The 22,405-nt window shown below is 43.4% G+C and overlaps 1 protein-coding gene across 1 annotated transcript in view; it reads left to right on the top strand.

Annotated features, from left to right (window-relative positions):
- The window catches only part of LOC136876443 (collagen alpha-1(IX) chain), a 407,441-nt gene that overhangs the window by 24,371 nt on the left and 360,665 nt on the right, over positions 1 to 22,405 (top strand). The gene's annotated exons all lie outside the window — the stretch shown is intronic.

Genomic DNA, 22,405 nt, shown 5'->3' with positions numbered 1-22,405 from the left:
TATTATTATTATTATTATTATTATTACCTCACAGTATGAAACAAAAAATGGTACTGACTCGCGGGGTGGAGCTGAGAAAGTTTTGGCTTCCCAAAGCGTGACGTCACACACTTTGAAAAACCACTGCCTTAAAAAAATAATGATCACCATCAACATCATCAGCCCTCCTTCCTTGTCAGTACTTTTATGTGCTCTAGTGCTGCGAATATTTTTGTGATGACCACCAATTGCACTCATTCGAATGTCTCACATTTACATAGGCTACATTATTTGGTTTCCCCTCTCTTGAAGGGTCTACGTAGTCACATACAGACTGTAAAGTCCACCTGACCAATCGGAACTCGTATCTCAGGTCAAAGAGTCAGCTGTTATCATGGTACAATTAGCTTGCACTAGCGCCAAAGGAAGACAAATCGCTTGTATAATAAAAGAGCCTTTATTCTCTACTGATATCTTAATAGACGTTGCTAAATATAAGTTCTGATCGAACTGTGACCTTACCCCACCACAACAATTGTGAGATCAAAAGATACGCATTAACATCCACGGCATTTGCAAAAGGAAACGAAATGATCAGGAACTGAGTTGGTTACCCTGTCGGTTCGTCTTCTGTAGGGTCGACACGGATGAGGGAAACCCGTATCAGATGATAATTTATAAGGCACCAGGTGCTGTACCAGTCCTTTATTGTTCTTTGGCTCGTGGTTTAACGCTGCATTAACACACGGAGTCCACCTTTGTGGTGTAGTGGTTAGTGTGATTAGCTGCCACCTCCGAAGGTCCGAGTTCGATTCCCAGCTCTCCCACAAAATTTGAAAAGTGGTACGAGAGCTGGAACGCGATCCACTCAGCCCAGGAGGTCAATTGAGAAGAGGGGATTCGATTCCCACGTCAACCATCCTCGAAGTGATTTTCCGTGGTTTCCCATTTCTCCTCCAGGTAAATGCCAGGATGGTACCTAACTTAAGGCCACGACTGCTTCCTTCCCTCTTCCTTGCCTTCCCATCCCCCACAGGGCCCCCATTCAGCACAGCAAGTGAGGCCGCCTAGGTGAAGTACTGGTCCTGATTTCCGGCTGTATCCCCGACCAAATGTTTCACGCTCCAGGACACTGCCCTTGAGGCGGTAGATGTGGAAACCCTCGCTGAATACGGCGGAAAAACCATCCGTGGAGGGTAAATGGATTAAATAAAAATTAATTAATACATGGAAGGTCCTCGGCGACGCAAGGATGGGAAAGGGCTAGGACTGGGAAGGTAGCAGCCGTGGCCTTAACTAAGGTACAGCCACCGCATTACCTGGTGTGAAAATCGGAAACCACGGAAAACCATCTTCAGGGCTGCCGACATTGGAATTTGAACCCACCATCTCCCGAATGTAATTGTACCTATCGTTGACGGGTTAGTTTTGGTAAAATTATGTTATCTAGTGGAGGGGAGTGGTAGTCGAAGAGACAGAATACACGTCAGTTAATAATAGCCCGTCAGTGTAATGTTATCCAGTCATTCAATCAATCAATCAATCAATCAATCAATCAATCAATCAATCAATCAATCAATCAATCAATCAATCAATCACTCTTAATCAGCACTTAGAACTCTCGCACAGGTGGAAGATTCCTTATCAACAGCGCACCTAGTAGGCCTACTTTATTTTTTATTTATTTTTTACTTTACGTCACACCGACACAGATAGGTCTTATGGCGACGATGGGATAGGAAAGGCCTATGAGTGGGAACGAAGTGACCGTGGCCCTAATTAAGGTACAGCTCCAGCATTTGCCTGATGTGAAAATGGGAAACCACGGAAAACCATATTCAGGGCTGCCGACAGTGGGGTTCGAACCTGCTATCTCCCGGATGCAAGCTCACAGCTGCGTGACCCTAACCGCACGGCCATCTCGCCCGGTTTGAATTTATTTCAAGTATTGAAAATGAATCGAAATCTCCCTTGGTAAATTAATCCAATCCCTAATTCATTTTTCAATAAACGAATGTTTGAGGCAATTAGTCCTCTTGAATTCCAACTTTATGTTCATATTATGATCTTTCTGACTTTTTTGAACTCCAAGCCTATCATTCATGCCTCTGATAGGTCGGAACTTACAACTTAGTTGAATAGCTCGTCTCCTTACTCCCAAGTCTTCCCAGCCCAATGTTTGCAACATTTTTTAACACAGCTTTTTTGTCGGATATCAACCAGAAAACATTGTGATGCTTCCTTAGGATATTTTCCAGTTCTCACATCAAGTAATTCCGTTGTGGGTCCCATACACTTACAACACCCCCTGAATACCCTCATAACCATGTGAAGAGATCTGCAAACTTTATTTACAATCTCGTTGATATTATTAGCCGGTTGAGGCGCTGACCTTCTGATTTCAATTTGGCAGGTTCGATCCTGGCTCAGTCCGGTGGTATTAGAAGGTGTTCAGTTACGTCAGCCTCGTGTCGGTAGATTAACTGGTTTGTAAAAGAACTCCTGCGGGACTAAGTTTCGGCACCTCGGGGTCTCCGTAAACCATAGAAGTAGTTAGTGGGACGTAAATCCAATAATAATATTATTATTATCAGTCATCACTAATTTTCATTTTGGGTTGTCGTCCAGATGGCAGATTCCCTACCAATTATTTACCTAGTCTTTTCTTAAATGATCTCAAATATTTTGGAAATTTATGAATTATTATGCATTTCTTTTGCTAAGTTATCCCATTCCCTAACTGCTCTTCCTGTAAATATGTATTTGGACCTATTTGTCCTCTTGAATACAAACTTTGAAAGCTCCACCGAATCTCATTCGTCTACTAATATCCTTCTAAGCTGTCTCTGCCCTGGAAGCTTGGAAGATATCGTTTATTCTAGGAGTTCGTCTCCTTACTCCTAGGTCTTCACAGCCCAAAGTGTGCAACATTTTCATAGCACAACTCCTTTCTCTGAAATCACCCATAACAAATCGTGTTGCTTTGAATCTTTTCCAGTTCTTGTATCTAGAGATCCTGGTAAGCGTCCCATATCCTGAATCCATACTCTAATTGGGGTCTTACCAGTAACTTAAACACTCTCTCCTTTACATCCTTACCACAACAACCCTTAAACCTCTCGTAATCACATAGCCGTTCTTTACTCATATCAGTTATATGCAAGATGAGTCAAAAATACTACTATATCATTGTTCGATTGCTTATGTTTAATTACAATTCTGACAGAACACTATCAACGCACAGTAATGCAACAACAAGCTTCAACAATACCGAGTATTATATCTGCCTCAAATTGTTCTCCGTTAACATCACAGCATAGTTGACATCGCTTTAGAAAATCACTCATTATTTTCTGATATTGGACAACGGTATAGCACGAATTTCCTCCTCAGTTACTGTTTTCAGCATGTCTACGTCTCATGGTTTTCAAACGTAAATGTTCTCCTTTAAAAGCCCCCAGAACCAGGTGTGAGGTCAGGAGAGCGAGCTGGCCATTCTGTCGGCCCTCTCCTTCCCGCACATCTGTCTGGTAATTTTCCTCATCGCAACAGCGTAGAGAGGGGATGCTCCACCCTGCTGGAATACTCAATATTGGTGCTGAACACTTTGCTTCACTGGCACCACAACTTCATTGAGGATTTCACAATACCGTTCACCGTTAAGTGTCTTTCCCAAAATTCACATGACTAGCAAGCCTTCCCATCCACATTATCCAAACTGTCATTGATCCGTATTTCATACGATTCTCTTCATTAATTTTGAGATTTTCTCTCGCATAATAATGTCAATTATGTCGATTAACATTCCCATTCACCTGGGTCATAACTTCGTCTTAAAAATACAATTTTTTGTTCCAAGATTCGTCAATTCCACAATCCCTTAACAAAAATTTGTTGCATGGTTTCAACCTCCTGTCAGGGTCATTTTCACTCAGTTCATGAATACGAATCGGCCTGAAAGTACTGTACTGTTCACGTCTCAGAACACGAGACACACTGGACTGACTGATGTCAAGTTCACGTGCACATTGACGTGTTGACTTCCAGAGGCTATTCCTGAATGCTTCCACGATCCCTCTGTTCTTGCTGCACTACTGCCGCTACGAGGTCTTCTAGGAGGTTTTGCCCTTCTGAATGTTTCCTGTTGTCTTCCCACAGTCGACGGTAGCAATGCTATGTTAAAAACACGTCTCGCGCGTCTCACAGCCTCGCGATCATGTGAAAAGTAATCGCCCATGCAGCTACGGTAACTTGCTGCTACACATTCAACGCCATTTTCCTTAACAATGTAACCAATTTTGTTGTTGCATTGTTGTGTTTCGATAGTAAGGAGCCTTGACTCTCCGACGGTGCCATACTTCCATCTGTAAGAGCTATAATCAAACATCGGCAATCGATCAAACCGTATTTCTGACTCACCCTGTAGTTCGTATATAGTTAATTAATTCCTTGGGCTTCCTCCGAGGATTAGTGAAGTCAGCAGGCGGCTCGTGACCAAATTTTCAGGGGGCTCACAACAAAATTTGTGTTCACGTCTGAAATATACCAAAATAGAATACAAATAAGTACAAAATCACTTACTTGAACCATTTCACTAAAAGTTCGTTGCACGGTTGCTTCTCTACTCATATAACCCTTATAACCGAAGATGCATTTTCCCGAGACTAATCTGCGAGTGTACAAGAAAAGTAAAATTACGACTGCCGGACAGAGTCGCTCAGGCTTTGGCTGAGGCTCTGGCTTTCTGATCGCGTGCTTACGAAAACCTGTTCAGAATTAGCTACTAGCGAAATCTTCCGGCGATGTAATGCAATAGTTACTTCTGGGAGCTGTGGCCAACAGTAACAGGGGAGGTGGCGGACCCTTGTGGTCAACTGTAATAGTATCTCTGGTTTGAGGGTGGTTGTAGACGGAAAGGCACAGTCCTTACCGTGCTCCTCGCTTATGGATATATCTGTGCATAAACCATGACGTCATCTTCATGCGCATGCGTATAGTCTTAAGGTTCGTAGCAAAATGTCCAGTGTGCTCCCTGGCATCGTCAGTCGAAACGAACAGCTGTCAGTGTAAAGGAGCTTCGATATAAGTTGAATGCTTTCGATCGATTGACGAAATCAGGTCGAAAAAAGGAAACAATTTTGAATTGCCGGTATCCATGAATGCGTGAATATGCGTTACAACTGGGTGTTCAAGTGCTCATGTGCTCCTGAGAGCCCACCGCCACTGGTGAAAGTGTCAGTCCCTGGTTACCAAGATCATAGTTTCAAAACAATTAGGAGTACTCTTTCCTAGGTTATTCGTATTTATATCATTCATGACAAGGCTGTCATGACATAACATGTTCAAAATTAAATTAATATTTATTTGAAACATTTCAAAATAAATTATGATTATCCTTGATGTTTAAATGGACCAAACATCTAGGACATAGGCCTTTTCTAAATAAACCTGACCCTTTTCAAAATATCAGTAGAAATGTTTCTTCCTTTTTTGCTGGTGGTTTAACGTCACAACTACAATTCGAAAGTTTTCGCCGACACAAGGATAGGAACGGGTAAGGACGAGGCGGGTCACCTAGTACGGATCACCTACTCTCTGTACAGGATGTGTGAGAGGGTAAGTAGAAGTGGTGGGATTGCGGGTTGGGTGGTTCCCCTCTTGGCTAATTATTCATTTTTGGGGCCGATGACCTCGATGTTAGGCCCCTTTAAACTACAAGCATCATCATCATCATCATCATCAAGTATTCATTTTTATCTTTGATAAATATATACTTGTTGTGCCCAATAAATACAATACATACAATAACTGATCGTGATTTTTGATAGCTTGATAAAAAAATCTGAGAAAAAACTTGCATCTGCTTCGTCTGTTCCAGTTGTATAACGTAACTAAATTGGTATTTTCTGCCATTTAGATTGAAATTGAGAGTAGTGAATTGAACAAGATTCTTGTGTGTACAATGAGCTTTTCTCTTTTTTATCACTACTCACCGACACAGATAGGTCTTATGGCGACGATGGGATAGGAAAGGCCGTGGCCTTAATTAAGGTACAGCCCCATTTTTGCCTGGTTTGAAAATGGTAAACCACGGAAAACCATTTTCAGGGCTGCCGATACTGGGGTTCGAACCCACTGTCTCCGGGATGCAAGCTCACAGCTGCGCGCCCCTAACCGCACATCCAACTCGCCCGGTTAACTTTTTTTATGACAACAGAACAGAAAATATCTTCAATACTCATACATAGAGTACACATTCTTTCGTGGATAGAAAACAAAAAGTAAAAATATGTTCTGCAAGAGAGGTGAATTAAGACAGTTGCCTTGTCTCATTAAACAATATAATTGTAGAACTCTGTAACTGATGTATTTTCGAGAAACTGTCTGCACAGCTCTCTAAACTAAGTATCAAACCATACTTTCACACCAAAAGTTAAATGCTGGAATACTGACAATAGTTCTCGTTGTACCGAGCAAGTTCGAACCCCATTGTCGGCAGCCCTGAAGATGGTTCTCCGTGTTTTCCCATTTTCATACCAGGCAAATGCTGGGAGCTGTACCTGAATTAAGACGACGGTCCTTTTCTTACCACTTCTAGCCCTTTCCTGTCTCATTGTCGCCATAAGACCTATCTGTGTTGTTGCGACATAAAACAAGTTGTAAAAAGAAAGGAAATTCTCGTATTCTTGGAAAGAGACACACACAGTCTTCTTTTATGATACATTTTAAATTAATGGAGTAAACAATTAAAACTAGCTTGAGATACCCGCCGTTTACTGTCGAGAGGGCTTATTTCACTTTAGTTTATAACTAGTTAACACCAAATATTCCCTAGAGATGGCAGCTCTGAGTCAGTCAAGTCCATGTTGACGTCATCAGCTAGGGTCAATCACTGTCGCTTGATCCTTGCAATTGCACTCAACTGAATTTAGAGGTATGAATACTGATTCAAATAATTTAGTTAATGTTATTTTTATTACACAAATTCGCTCAATAAAGAAGTATTTGGCAGCTAGAGTCGACCTTGCTCTCCAACCTCTGCGTTCAACACCACGCGTGTCATTTCTTTTTAATTGGCGCCTCGTCATCATTTGGTGTCTCAGAATTTCACCTCACTCTGAAGTGATACTTCATTCATCCAGCTAGTGGTGTGCAAGTGAAATTCCTTCACCAGTTAGCTCAATTCGATTTGAAGCTGACCGTTAGCAAATAATTCAATCGTAGCGAATGAAGCATGCCGGATATAAACGGTTCAGTTACATAACTTCAGTCATCATTGCTGCATTTTGTATGGGTACAGTGGGTAATAAGCCCAGGGAGTTATATTTGTGACGGAGCAAGAAGAAGACAAAATGTAATAATTTGTTATTACTAAGAAATAAATAATTTAACATTGAAAATGTTTCTTAGATCACACAGTATAAGGGCCTACTTTAGCAAAAACGTTAAGTGAAGCCATTTCACTCAACTGTGACTGAAGTATTGAAGGTAGGAAAATGGTTAAGGTGTCAAAACGTGTGTTTCGGAAGCTCTGGAAAAAGAAAATTATGAAAATCATATCCGGTTCACATGTTATTCACGAAAACCCCGTAAAGAAGGACAACTTGTTCCATGGTTATTATCCGATGTTCACTGTAAACATTTCAATAAATAGACTAGCAGTTTCCCGCTGGCTCCGCCCGCAATGTACAAAGTATGATGTTTTTGGTTACTATCCTCACAGATGTATTTGCAAAGTTTCGAGTTAATGAAATAAAGCACATGAACTGCTGTGGTAATAGAATGTAATATAAGTCAACAAAACACTTGAAAATACATCACACAAATAAATTGAATTAAACTTCCTTGGAACAACACTACGCACCGAACTGTTAAAAAGCCCTTCAAAGATCTTCGTCATGAAGACAAATGTACTCGTAACTTTTCTCAGAATCTACCAATTTAAGTAGTTATTACCTCAAAAGAAAGCGCAAAGACCTCAAATTGAATGTGCACTCATAACCTTCCTCAGTATCAACCAATTTGAATAGTTAAGAGCTGAAATGAAAGAGCTTGATTCACAGAGTGTTCTTAGGCCAAAACGAACTCCGTACCTCAATCAGAACCAAAGATATGACTACTTCAAAGGGACAAAAAATTGAAAAAATCAAATAATTTGAGGAAGGCGGAAGTTAAGGGATTTATGGTACCTGATGACAAATCTGTGCATGAATACCTTTCAGTTAAAAAACATGAAGGAAATCGACCGGATAGAATGGCCGGACTGACTGACTTCAGTTTTCATAAATATTTTTAGTATATAGATTGATCCCTTATTAAAACATTTGTATGCCAGATTTTTGGAAACTAAGTTCTCCAGTTCTATTTGAGTGGGGCCATGTATGATGTGACAATAGCGTTACTAGTGGTAGACTTAGTCAACCAATGAGTTTCCGGTTTGAGGTTATGTTAGCTAACAATGACTCGTGTGAGTATGTCGTGCACCATTGTGCCGCCAACAAGTAAACGTCATTTGGTTGCAAATAATAAGTTAGTAAAAAAAAACACTTAAAGTGGTGAAATATAGTGACGACCAGGACCGAGTGGTCGTTCAGATGAAGATGTTGTGATAGTAGAGTGATCAATAAAGACAATAATTGATTAAGATATAAGATAACCGGCCTTCAGTTAGTTCAAATGATATCAAAGTGCAGAAGCAACGTAACTAACAAAAGATGTATATATTTGTATGTAATTATAGTAAGTGTTCCGGGGTATCTCTGGAACGCAGAGAGGCGAAAGAAGGTGTGGGCTTGAAATGGGTCTAACTACAATATCAAAAATTGAATTAAAACTTTAAAAGGTTATATTTCTTTTAGAATATCAAACTTAACAATTTTTTCGCTGAGTGAACATAACAACATGACATGTACAATTAGCCATCTTGAAACAAGACTTGGAAAAATCCAAGCTTAGTGAATTTTACAGCTTTAGGGTCTCAAGCCCTTAGTTTACAAATTCTTAGATCCCGGATTCAGTTTACAAAATTCACGAAATCTCAGTGTTTAGACAGGGACAGAAATATCCTGATTTAAGAACACTTGCTCTAGAAGTTACAATATTTAGCCTTCCAGAGGCACCCCTCACTATTACAAAACTTTGAAAAGAGCTTACATGCTCTCGATTTCTTACAGCCTACTCAAGGCAATATTACATCAAAACCTTACACTCTATGGCCTCACAAGGCACTATTTACAAATGGAAATAGTTTTACACAGGGGTATCTAGTACCCAACCTACTGGGCCTTTGCGGAAAAAGAACAGGTTAAATAAATGGCCCGAACACAAACTGAATGGAGGCGTACACTTGCACTCCAAGATAATGAAATATTAAAATCCTAACAGGGCTCTGGGCCCGATGAAACAGGGGCTAGTCCCAAGCTACTGAGGTGACTCGCATGGAAATAACTTTAGTACATTACAGGAAGAAAACAGTTACGAAATCGTAGTCACCTCAAACCAAGATGAAGGGGAGCTCGAGAGGGTAACTCACTCTCTATCCCCGATTTACAGTTAAAGACTTTATGAAGTTTTACAGTAGCCGAGAGAAAAATTACATTTTAGAAAAGTTTTGTTACATAGTTAAAAATTCGGACCTTCCCCTCGGATAAGTCTGCGGGGGTAGCTACAGAAAAGAGAATTTAGGTGGCCATTACCTGGCTGATGTACTGCCTGCCGAAGAATGAGGCATCCCGCCTCCTGCCTTAACACACACACTCAGAAAGACGACGATCAAGAGAGAACGAAACTTGAAAAGCCGCAACTTATATACCCTCAGGGAAGGTTCGAGAGGATTCTGGGCTAATCCGGACACACCCTCTCATTTTTCTTGGCTGAACCCAAAAGAAACACTCAAAACCGAACAAGAAGCCTGACATAGGCTGAAAATTAATTACTGAAAATTTTCATTGGCCAGATTCAAAAACTGGCGGAATGAGACAAAAGTGTTGCAAACCTAGAATCACATAAAGAAAACAAATGAAAGTTGAGAAATCCTATAAACACAAAATTTCTTCCAATAACAACTTCCTTTACCTTGCCCCAGAGTGCATTTCTATTGCTTTTGGTAGTGACTTCTGTGGAAAAAAGTCCAAACTTATTGATGTACAGCAAAAACAAAACCAATAGAAGTCCAATCAGCTTAGGAAACTTCATAATAACACACTTACTTAATGTTTCAGTAGTGATATCTTCTGATTACAGTCTCAACTTTATGTAGTAACAATTTCACATGTTGGTCGATAGAGGAGTTCATTAAGGCGCTTATTTTGAAGGTGCGGAGTTGAGGTGTACCTCCCGCCACAGCAAGAAATATTGTACACATTGTAAGCAATCTCATGGTTTACTTCTCCTTCACCGGGCAGGTTGGCCGTGCGGTTAGGCGCGCGCGGCTGTGAGCTTGCATTCGGAAGATAGTGGGTTCGAACCCCACTGTCGGCAGCTCTGAAGATGGTTTTCCGTGGTTTCCCATTTTCACACCAGGCAAATGCTTGGGCTGTACCTTATTTAAGGCCACGACCGCTTCCTTCCTACTCCAAGGCCTTTCCTATCCCATCGTCGCCATAAGACCTATTTGTATCGGTGCGACGTTAAGCAACTAGCAAAAAAAAAAAAAAAAAATCTCTTTCATGTTCTAAAAAATCCCTTTCCCGTATTTCGTGAAGGAACATTTTTAATGTTCAGTTGCTTGTCCAAAGTACTAGAACTTTTTTTTTTTTTGCTAGGGGCTTTACGTCGCACCGATACAAATAGGTCTTATGGCGACGATGGGACAGGAAAGGCCTAGGAGTTGGAAGGAAGCGGCCGTGGCCTTAATGAAGGTACAGTCCCAGCATTTGCCTGGTGTGAAAATGGGAAACCACGGAAAACCATTTTCAGGGCTGCCGATAGTGGGATTCGAACCTACTATCTCCCGGATGCAAGCTCACAGCCGCGCGCCTCTACGCGCACGGCCAACTCGCCCGGTAGTACTAGAACTGTGGATTTTTAATTGAAATGTACTTTGCACCTTTCTTATAAATGAATTTTTATTGCTATTGAAATCTTAAAAATAATTTTCAATACATCAAATAGATTTATTCTTTCCTTCTTTCTTAATCTGTTTACCCTCCATGGTTGGTTTTTCCCTCGGACTCAGCGAGGGATCTCACCTCTACCATCTCAATGGCAGTGTCCTAGAGCGTGAGACTTTGGGTCGGGGATACAACCTGGAAGGAGGACCAGTACGTCACCCAGGCGGCCTTAGCTGCTATGCTAAACAGGGACCTTGTGTGGGTATGAGAAGATTGCAAGGGACAGGCAAGGAAGAGGGAAGGAAGCGGCCGTGGCCGGAAGTTAGGTACCATCCCGGCATTTGCCTGGCGGAGAAGTGGAAAACCAAGGTAAATCACTTCGAAGATGGCTGATGTGGGAATCGAACCCTCTCTACTCACTTGACCTCCCGAGGTGGAGTGGACCCCGTTCCAGCCATCGTACCACTTTTCAAATTTCGTGGGAACCCGGTCCTCCGGGGGTGGGAGCTAATCACGCTAACCACTATACCACAAGAGGCGGACAGATAGATTTATTTTGATCCAGATTTTTCATTTTTTCAAATGTAGGCCTATACTGTTTCAGTATGATGTGTTTTTATAATATATTACGTTTATATAATTATGTTGTTGTTGTTGTTTATGACTTCACTCCATAGGCTACCGAGCAAGTTGACCATGCGGTTTGGGTCGCTTAGCTGTGAGCTTCCATTTGGGAGATGGCGGGTTCGAATCCCACCGTCGGCACCCTGAAGATGGTTCCCATGATTTCCCATTTGCACACTAGGTAAATGCTCTACGTTAACAAAGGCCACGGCCGCTATCTTCCCAATCTAAGCTCTTTCTCATCCTTCACTGTGTTAGTGCGACGTTTAACCACTCATATAAGAAGTCCATAGACTAATGTCATGCAGGCCTCCATGCCACCCTATCCTGTGCTAAACTTTTCATTTCTACGTAACTACTAAGCAAAGCAAAGCAAAGCAATCTCCGTACAGGGAGTGGTGGAAGGTAAAGGTTTCCACAATTCGTAACCTCGGCACTTGATGGGGTAGAATGGTTGGTTCTACGCCCGGCCGCCTTTGCCCCCAGGAATTAACCTGGTACTCATTTTTGGTGTAGGCTGAGTGAAACTCGGGGCCATATGCACCTCCGGAATTGGAAGTCTCATTTCGTAAATTTTACGACTTCCTGACGGGGATTCGAACCCACGTCCTTCCGGGCGGACCGAGCACGCCTTTACCGCCTCGGCCAGGCAGCCCCTGCGTAACTACTACATCATACATCTACCTGATCTGTTTGTTATACTCATACGTTGGTCTACCCCTACAGATCTTTAACCCCTATACTTCCTTCTAAAGCTATCTGAACAAGTCCTGTGTGTCTTAAGATGTGTCCTGTCATTCTATCTCTTCTTCTGGTGAAATTTCGCCAAATCGTTCTCTCACCAATTCGATTCATTATCTCTTTATTCTTGATTCGATCTCTCATCTCACCTTCAGCATTCTTCTGTAACTCCAATTTCAGCGCTTTTTCATAACACGTCAAAAGAGTGAAACCTGTTTCCTACACTCTCCGCTAGCCTATAGAAACGCTGCCTGATGGGTCTGTATAAAGGCTGTTCACCCAAGTCCATTACAATGAACAAATATAATTTCCTCTGTTAGAAGTCTGGATGCCTCCGTAGCTCAGCCGGCAGCGCGGCGGCCTCTCACCGCTGGGTTCCGTGGTTAAAATCCCGGTCACTCAATGTGAGATTTGTGCTGGACAAAGCGAATGCGGGACAGGTTTTTCTCCGGGTACTCCGGTTTTCCCTGTCATATTTCATTCCAGCAACGTTCTCCACTATCATTTCATTTCATCTGTCAGTCATTAATCATTGGCCCAGAGGAGTGTGACAGGCTTCGGCAGCCGGCAATATTCCTATCCTCGCCGTAAGGTGGGGGACTTCATTCATGCCCGGTCACTGACTGGAAAACAGGTTGTAGGCTTGCATTTGATTCAGAAGTGTGGATACTTTCATATTTCGGCTTGTACGGAAATATACACTCTATTAGATAGGTATTTAGAAAAAAAGTAGCCATAAATGAGGTGGCGTATGGATTTTAGTGCCGGGAGTGACCGAGGACAAGTTCGGCTCGCCAAGTGCAGGTCTTCTCATTTGACTCCCGTAGGCGACCTGCACGTCGTGATGAGGATGAAATGATGATGAAAACAACACACACACCCAGCCCCCGTGCCAGCGAAATTAACCAATGATGGTTAAAATTCTCGACCCTGCCGGGAATCGAACCCGGGACCCCTGTGACCAAAGGTCAGCACGCTAACCATTTAGCCATAGAGCCGGACAAGTAGCCATAACACCTGCTAAAGTTTACTGAACAGGGAGGCCTTTGCACAAAAAAGTGGGTTACATCTATAGGTTCTCAAAATGTTTCAAAAACCGACCGAGTTGGCCGTGCGGTTAGGGGCGCGCGACTGTGAGCTTGCATCCGGGAGATAGTGGGTTCGAATCCCACTGTCAGCAACCCTGAAGATGGTTTTCCGTGGTTTCCCATTTTCACACCAGTCAAACTCTGGGGCTGTACCTTAATTAAGGCGACGGCCGCTTCCTTCCAACTCCTAGGCCTTTCCTATTCCATCCACGCCATTATACATATCTGAGTCGGTGCGACGTAAAGCCACTAGCAAAAAATATTTCAACAATTATAACTCATAAACTCCATTCGATATTTCAACGTTTTTTTTTTTTCATTTGTGTATCAACATGAATTAATCAAAAAATATTTGCAGACCAATTCGTACAATAAATGTAGGACAAGGAGTTCATTAACTGATTTTCGCTAGTGATCTTAAACTTTTAATAATGTTATTGGCTTTACTTCCCACTAACTATATGTTACGGTTTTCGGAGACGCCGATGAGGTGGAATTTAGTCCTGAAAGAGTTCTTTTACATATCAGTATGAAATGTAATGAAATGTCGTATGGCTTTTAGTGCCGGGATATCCCAGGACGGATTCGGCTCGCCAGGTGCAGGTCTTTCTATTTGACACCTGTAGGCGAACTGCGCGTCGTAATGAGGATGAAATGATGATGAAGACAACACATACAGCCAGCCCCCAGGCCATTGTAATTAACCATTTAAGGTTAAAATCCCCGACCCGGCCGGGAATCGAACCCGGGACCCTCTAAACCGAAGACCAGTACGCTGACCGTTCAGCCAACGAGTCTACATATCAGTAAATCTACTGACACGAGGCTGACGTATTTGAGCACCTTCAAATACCACCGGACTGAGCCAAGATCGAACCTGCCAATATGGGGTCAGAGGGCCAGCGTCTCAAGCTTCGGAGCCACTCAGCTCAACTCTTAAACCTTTGTTAGGTACTGTATAGTGAGTCAGGGCAGGTGTTAGAAATATTTCTGCACAACTTGGCGGCAAAAACCACAGCAACCCAATTGATTGGCGTATTCTTTGGAAAATTCCCGGGGCTTCCCACTCTCAAATGAGGTTTCAGTCACCAGGTCTCCACAAAAAAAACAAAAAAAAACAGTGTGATGTTCGAACGTCTGGGAGGTAGGCACACGAAACTAATCATCGCAGACCAATGCTTCCTACGTTCATAATTATTGTATTTGAGCCCTGCCACTTATTTAATTTACGAAACAAAGTTTTTCTGCAACCTGTATATAATTTTAAAAATGAACAAAACTAGTACGAGAGAGGAAATTGAAATAAGCAACTTCTGTGCTCGCATGATGTATCCACACCACCAGCTGGCTGCAAGGAAAGCCGGTCTCAGACGAGCACTTTAGTACTTGCTCCTCGGCACTTGGTAACTCATAGGATAATTTATAGCATGTTTTTATCTTCTAAACTCCGTAGAACTGTCTAGTTTTATTGGTAAATTCTAGACGAATCTTGATTATTTGCCTCAGAGCGTTGAACTCGGCGGTAAATACGATCCTTACACTTGGTCGGGACTGTCCAAGGAGACGTGTTTTCTTGTCATCGTCCACTTTACGTATCACGTCTGGTTTTATCAGCCTGTTAAAGTGCAGTGACCAGTCTTACAGGGGATGTGCCGCTCGTCCTAGAAGTACACTGGCGGAATAAAAGAATTGCAACGAGGTGACTGTGTATGCCTCTTAACTCACGATTCAACCGTGAGGTTGTATAGCTTCAAGATAAGCTCACCGGACAAAAAATTAGTCACCCCTGGAGAAAATATTACGAGCACGATTTAATACCATTTAACCGCCTGAATTCGGTTAGGAAGTACATCGCATCCAAGTTGAGCCATTTGCTGAGAATTTGATCGCACAATTCCTGCAAATTGCGGAGATACTGATGTCGGCATTTTACACGCTGATCCAACATATCCGACAGATTTTAAATGGGGTTCAAGTCAGGTGATTTTGCAGGCCAATCGAGGTTTACTAGGATGCCGGAATGTACATAAAACCAGTCACATATGCGTCCAGCTCGATGAACTGTGCTGTTGTCATTTTGAAAAAAACGTGCTCGATAGCTGCAGTCCCTTAGGTGTGGTCAGTATCCAGTATTTGGGAGATAGTGGGTTCGAACTCCACTATAGGCAGCCCTGAAGATAGTTTTCCGTGGTTTCCCATTTTCACACCAAGCAAATGCTGGGGCTGTACGTTAATTAAGGCCACGGCCGCTTCCTTCCCAGTCCTAGCCCTTTCCTGTCCCATCGTCGCCATAAGACCTATCCGTGTCGGTGCGACGTAAAGCCAATTGCATTTTGAAAAGGCTGAGTATCAGTAGCATACTCATCATCCAGATGTTGTCTGAAAGGCAGCACCTGATCATCCAGAATGTTTAAATAAACATGCTGGTTAATGTTTGTGGTCACCTCAGGTTTTTTTTTTTTCGTGTGGCTATTTCTAGCCGAGTGCAGCCCTTGTAAGGCAGACCCTCCGATGAGGGTGGGTGGCATCTGCCATGTGTAGGTAACTGCGTGGTGAAGGATAGTGTTATGTGTAGTGTGTGAGTTGCAGGGATGTTGGGGACAGTACAAACACCCAGCCCCCGGGTCATTGGAAGGTCAGCTCAGTGAGCGGACTCAATCCGTGATAGGAAAAATACAATTCAAAACATCACAGACCCACTTCCGGCTGGAACCTGACCTTGCACCCATCCAGGATGAAATGCTTCATTTGGCCTTCGTTGCACTCGACGACGTGCGTCATTGGAATAGAGGCAAACACGAGATTAGTTAGATCACATTACGTTCCGCCACTCAGCTACTGTTCACGTTCGATTATTTCTAACCCATTGGAGAGGTGCAGCTTTATGTCCCTCTGTTAGCAATGACCTCTTGCGAGGTGACCGACTCAAAATGTTCATTCCATGCAGTTCCAGTCATAATGTTCTCTCGCTAACAGGTTTCACAAGCCGTGAAACGCGTCTCCGGTCCCTCTCAATCAGGATCTTTTTCTGACCACAATTCCGACGCCATGTTTCGTGCCCACTACTTGTCGGGAATTTTAACCATACTTGGTTCATTATTTCGCTGGCACGGGTGTTGTCTTTATCATTTCATCCTCATCACGACGCGCAGTTCTCGGCCGCTTCCCTCCCTCTTCCTTGCCTATACCTTTCAAACTTCCCATCCCACACAAGGCTCCTGTACAATATAGCAGGTGAGGTTGCCTGGGCGAGGTACTGGTCCTCCTTCTCAGTTGTATCTCCGACCAAATGTTCCACTCTCCAGGGCACTTGAGGTGGTAGAGGTGGGATCCCTCGCTGAGGCTTGGAGAAAAACCAACCCTGGAAACGGATTAAATTATAAAATAATTATATTAGGGAAGTGGTAGTTAAAATTCCGGCCCAGTGGTGTAGGGGTAGCGTACCTGCCTCTTACCCGGAGGCGCCGGGTTCGATTCCCGGCCAGGTCAGGGATTTTACCTGCATCTGAAGGCTGGTTCGAGGGCCACTCAGCCTACGTGATTACAATATTGAGGAGCTATCTGACGGTGAGATAGCGGCCTCGGTCTATAAAGCTAAGAATAACGACCGAGAGGATCCGTCGTGCTGACCACACGATACCTCGTAATCTGTAGGCCTTCGGGCTGAGCAGCGGTCGCTTTGTAGGCCATGGCCCTTCGGGTCCGTTGCTCCATGGGGTTTGGATTGGTTTAGTAGTTAAAATACATTAATGTGCATAACGCTGTGCTTTCCACTGTCCTCAGACCGTGTTGTTATTCTTTTCATAAATTCCTGTGTCCCTGGACGGTAATTTCAACCGAATCGGAACCAAATGGTGATGCATTGACAGTCAGCGCTGGGTGGCAGTTCGATTACTTACGAATGCTGTTTGATACTGAGCTCTGGCTTGTTTTAATAACAAATTTCAGACATTTATAAACATTTCTTCTTGGTTAGTCACCAGTTTGCAGTCAGTAACAAAATAGGTTACTCGCTACCCAACGTTTCAGTGTTACCACCGGAGAATTTTCAAGTAGTATTTTCTTTCTTCTTTCTTAATCCGTTTACCCTCCAGGGTTGGTTTTTCCCTCGGACTCAGCGAGGGATCCCACCTCTACCGCCTCAAGGGCTGCGTCCTGGACCGTGAGACATTTGGTCGGAGATACAACTGGGAAAGAGGACTGGTATCTCGCCCAGGCGGCTGAACAGCGGCCTTGTTGGGGGGATGGGAAGATGTGGATAGACAAAGAAGAGGAAGGAAGCGGCCGTGGCCTTAAGTTAGATACCAACCCAGCTTTTGCCTGGGGGAGAAGTGGGAAACCACGGTAAACCATTTCGAGGATGGCTAAGATGAGAATCGAAACCCCCTCTACTCAGTTGACCTGCCGAGGCTGTGTGGACCCCGTCCCAGTCCTCATAAAACGTTTCAAATTTCGTGGCAGAGCCGGGAATCGAACAGTAACCACTACATCACAGAGGCGTACTGAAGTAGTACTTTCTTCTCATGTAAAATTTGTTGTCCAGGGAAAACAGTATTTTTAATGAACATCAGGCAATTCCAACAATTCTTTATCTATTTTGAAACATCGCTTGATAAGTTGTTTATTTGCAAAAATATAGATTCGCGTAATTGTGATTTGTATTAATTATTTATGATTGTACATTTGAAAGTGCAAACGATTCTCTAAAAGACCACGCGATCATTTCTATTAGATTTATCACTTCGGATTATCGGGAAATAAGCAATAACGCAGGGATAGAAAAGGACCAAGCTAATTGCAGGACATAAGAGACAAATTCTAACTCCATACTCTCATTTAACTTAGAGACGCTCTATAGACCGATGTCAGTGTCATAAAAATATGCAAATTTCCGGTGCAATGAATTCATCACAGACTAGCTTACTCGCTCTTCCTTGCCGCGGAAGCACCACACTGTTTTCACAATGCCACGTGTTTCTCAGAGGGTGCAGATCACAGGTGCGTTCAGTCGCAGTGTCAACGAACCCGACCACTGCTATGTCACAGGTATTTTTAAATCCTTCCGTCAGAGGTAATAGCAGAGCCGCTACACCTCTTTAATACCGTATTTTCATCTCTCATCGGCATGATAAAGCCGTGCCACTACTATTGCACCGTGTCTACGGCATGCTTGAGCAGTGACATATCTGCACGACACAATTACATTAGTGAGGTGGTTACAGGTAGAAAAAAAAAGCATTTGTATTCCTGAAATGAGAATGACGTCACGTAGCGAGAGAACAGCAGGTAGACTGGCGACAATATCCTGGAATCACAGCCTTCTGGTGATTATGAAAGCAATAATAATAACGTCCGCCTCAGTGGTGTAGTGGTTAGTATGATTAGCTGCCCCCCCCAACCCCCCAACCCCGAGGGCGGCGTTCGATTCCCGGTTCTGCCACGTAATTTGAAAACTGGTACGAGGACTTCAACGGGGTCCTCTTAGCCTCAGGAGGTCAACTGAGTAGAGGGAGGTTTGATTCCCACCTCAGCCATCCTAATAGTGGCTTTCCGTTTCCCATTTCTCCTCCAGGCAAATGTCTAACTTAACGCTACGGCCGCTTCCTTCACTATTCCTTGTATATCACTTAAAATATTCCTATCGCCCCACAAGGCCCCGTCCAGCATAGCAGGTGGGACCGCCTGGGCGAGGTACTGGCCCTCCTTCTCGGTTGTATCCCCCGACCCAAAGTCTCACTCTCCAGCACACTGCCATTGAGGTGGTATAGGTGGGATCCCTCGCTGAGTCTGAAGGAAAAACCAACCCTGGAAGTTAAACAGATAATAAAATAAAATAAAATAAAATAATAATAACAATAATAATAATAATAATAATAATAATAATAATAATAATAATAATAATAAACTAACACGTTTTGGTTAACGTTTACGGATATGGAGCGAAGCTCTTCATTCGGCAGGCGTGTGGGTTCAAAACCCACCGTCGGCTCTTCTGAGAAGGTTGTCCTGTGGTTGCAGGCAAATGTCGGGACAGTTTCATCCCACAACAGATTCCTACCACCTCCTTACGTAACATCATTCCCCATTATTAATTGAATTTACGTCAGCTCAACTGAGGCTGGCGTCAGCGGGAGGATCCGAACGTAAAAACAAGCCATATAAATTCATGTCATCTCATCCCCAACACCGTATCAAGAAACGGGACTAAGGAGTAGAAAAATAAACTTTTATAAATACAGTAATCTTTCATAAACCCAAAACTATAAGGAACTGTCGAATCAAAACGGGTCACCTGATAAAATGTATGGTAGAACTATTAAGACTTGTATCACACTGGGTGATGATTCTTGAATAAGCTATCAACGGAACCACATCTGTATAAGTCGTCGCGCCGTCCGATGCAAACCGATGTTCACGAATGTCTTGGTAATTCTACTATAAATGTTTTCATTCCTCCCCTGAAGGGGGAGGCGAGCCACCTAGACGGCGACGCCGTCTCTCAGGCCGGAAGATTTGTATTGGAGAAGGAGGTGTGCGGAGAACGTGAGGAGTTTGGCCGCCGTGACCTATACTAGGAGCTGTACTGGCATTCACCTTAGTAAGTGAGAAAGGAAAACTACTGAAAACCGTTCAAAAGACAGCCGGCGGTGGGGATCAGCCCCTTTCCGTCTCCCAAATACAGAGGCGTAGAGCCATGGTAGAGCCGTGTTCCCTCCCCCCACCTCAGCTCGGTTGGCCGGTCGGAGTGCAGAGCTGTCGGACCATGGACCAGCCGTGGCCACTTGTGGGCCGAGACCCACTCTGCATCCGCTGACTGAATGTCTTGGCGTGGAATGATATTAGTGGGCGAATAAGGTTGAATGGCTTTTAAAAAGTAATTGTGTACACTGCGATAAGGTAAATTGTGCACTCTAAGCAACGTGGATTTATGTCTGAAGTTTCCCTGAAATGTTGTTTCTTTTACAGACTCTAGATTCTTTATAAATGCCTGGCATACCAAAGAAATAGCCATTAAAAGTTTTTTTGTATATTTTTGTGGGAAAAGGATAGCTCCAATTTTTGGAGATTTATTTTAGTCGGTGTAGATACTTCGGGATAGATTATTAAAAATCCATCTTTCTTGTTAATAGTTTACATGCCGAGCTCGATAGCTGAAGTCGCTTAAGTGCGGCCAGTATCCAGTATTCGGGAGGTAATGGGTTCGAACCCCACTGTCAGCAGCCCTGAAGATGGTTTTTCGTGGTTTCCCGTTTTAACACTAGGTAAATGCTGGGGCTGTACCTTAATTAAGGCCACGGCCACTTCCTTCCCTCTCCTAGCCCTTTTCTATTCCATCGTTGCCATAAGACCTATCTGTGTCGGTGCGACGTAGCCTAAAGCAACTTGTAAAAAAAAATTGTTAACATGGATCATCTACTGAAAGTTACAAAATTGCACAGAGTAATTCAGTTACGTGGAAATATAGTAAGTAGTTTGGCCTATGACGACGATTTGGTCTTACTGGCCGACTGTGCTGAAAGCCTGCAATCTAACATCTTGGAACAAGAAAATATGTGGAGCGAGTACGATATGAAAATTAGCCTTTCCAAAGCTAAGAGAACCTAAGAGAATTGAATGTCAGGTTGGAAATACAAAACTGAAACAGGTGGATCAGTTCAAATATTTAAGATGTGTATTCTCCCAGGATGAGATTGAATCAAGGTGCAGCAAAGTTAATGAGTGAGATCGCAGATCAACAGATTCTGTAAGAAACAAGCCAGCTCCTGGACGAAAGAAGCTTCACAGCGGTATGTTTTCAGACCATCTTTGCTGTAGTACGGGAGTGAAAGCTGGGTGGACTCACGATATCTAGTTGATAAGTTAGAAGAAAAGAGACATGAAATTAACGAGAATTTTTGCTGGTACAAACAGGTGGGAACAAGGCAGGAGGGTGCTAGGAATGAGGAGATGAAGACTAAGATAGGAACGAACTCGATTGATGAAGTTGTACGCATAAACCGGTTTTGGTGGTTGAGTCATGTAAGGCGAATGGAGGAGATGGTGGTGATGATTACTATTTTAAGAGGACTTACGAATGAAGAAGGATAGGTTACCTAGGAGAATAATAGACTCGGTCAGGTAAGGTAAGAAAACTAGAGGGAATCCAAGACGACGATAGTTAGACTCAAGTGGTGGTGGTGGTAATTAATATTTTAAGAGGAAGTACAACTAAGCAACTATCTTCTTTGATACCAGAGGAAAGAATGGAAGGGGTCCTACACATCGAAAAATGAAGGTATCGGCCAAAGAAAGGCAAGGTTGGTCGTGCGGTTAGGATCTTCTTTAGAATTTTCTTTAGCCACGTCACACCGACACCAGGCAAATGCTGGGACTGTTTAAATAAGGCCACGACCACTTCCTTCCCACTCCTAGCCGTCTCCTATCCCATCATCGCTATAACGTCCGACTCGTTGGCTGAACGGTCAGCGGACTGGCCTTCGGTTCAGAGGGTCCCGGGTTCGATTCCCGGCCGGGTCGGGGATTTTAACCTTAATTGGTTAATTCCAATGGCACGGGGGCTGGGTGTATGTGTTGTCTTCATCAACATTTCATCCTCATCACGACGCGCAGGTCGCCTACGGGAGTCAAATAGAAAGAACTGCACCTGGCGAGCCGAACCCGTCCTGGGATATCCCGGCGCTAAAAGCCATACGACATTTCATTTCATCCCCATAAGACATATCTATATCGCTGAGACGTAAAGACAATTGTAAAAACAAAGCACCTAATGCCGCCAGGGTCGGAAAAGAACAAGAGTTGACCAAGAGAGGTCGGATAGGATAAATGAAAGTGAGAATCTGGCACAAGTAAGTGGAAGCAATTCCCAGATTCAGCTAAGGACCCCTGGTCACCAGGCCACGCTCCCAAGATAAGAGCACCTGG

This window comes from Anabrus simplex, chromosome 6, assembly GCF_040414725.1.
Source record: "Anabrus simplex isolate iqAnaSimp1 chromosome 6, ASM4041472v1, whole genome shotgun sequence".
Classification (NCBI taxonomy): Eukaryota; Metazoa; Arthropoda; class Insecta; order Orthoptera; family Tettigoniidae; genus Anabrus; species Anabrus simplex.
The sequence above is the reverse complement of the archived record's forward strand: the minus strand, read 5'-3'. Positions and strand labels throughout refer to the sequence as shown.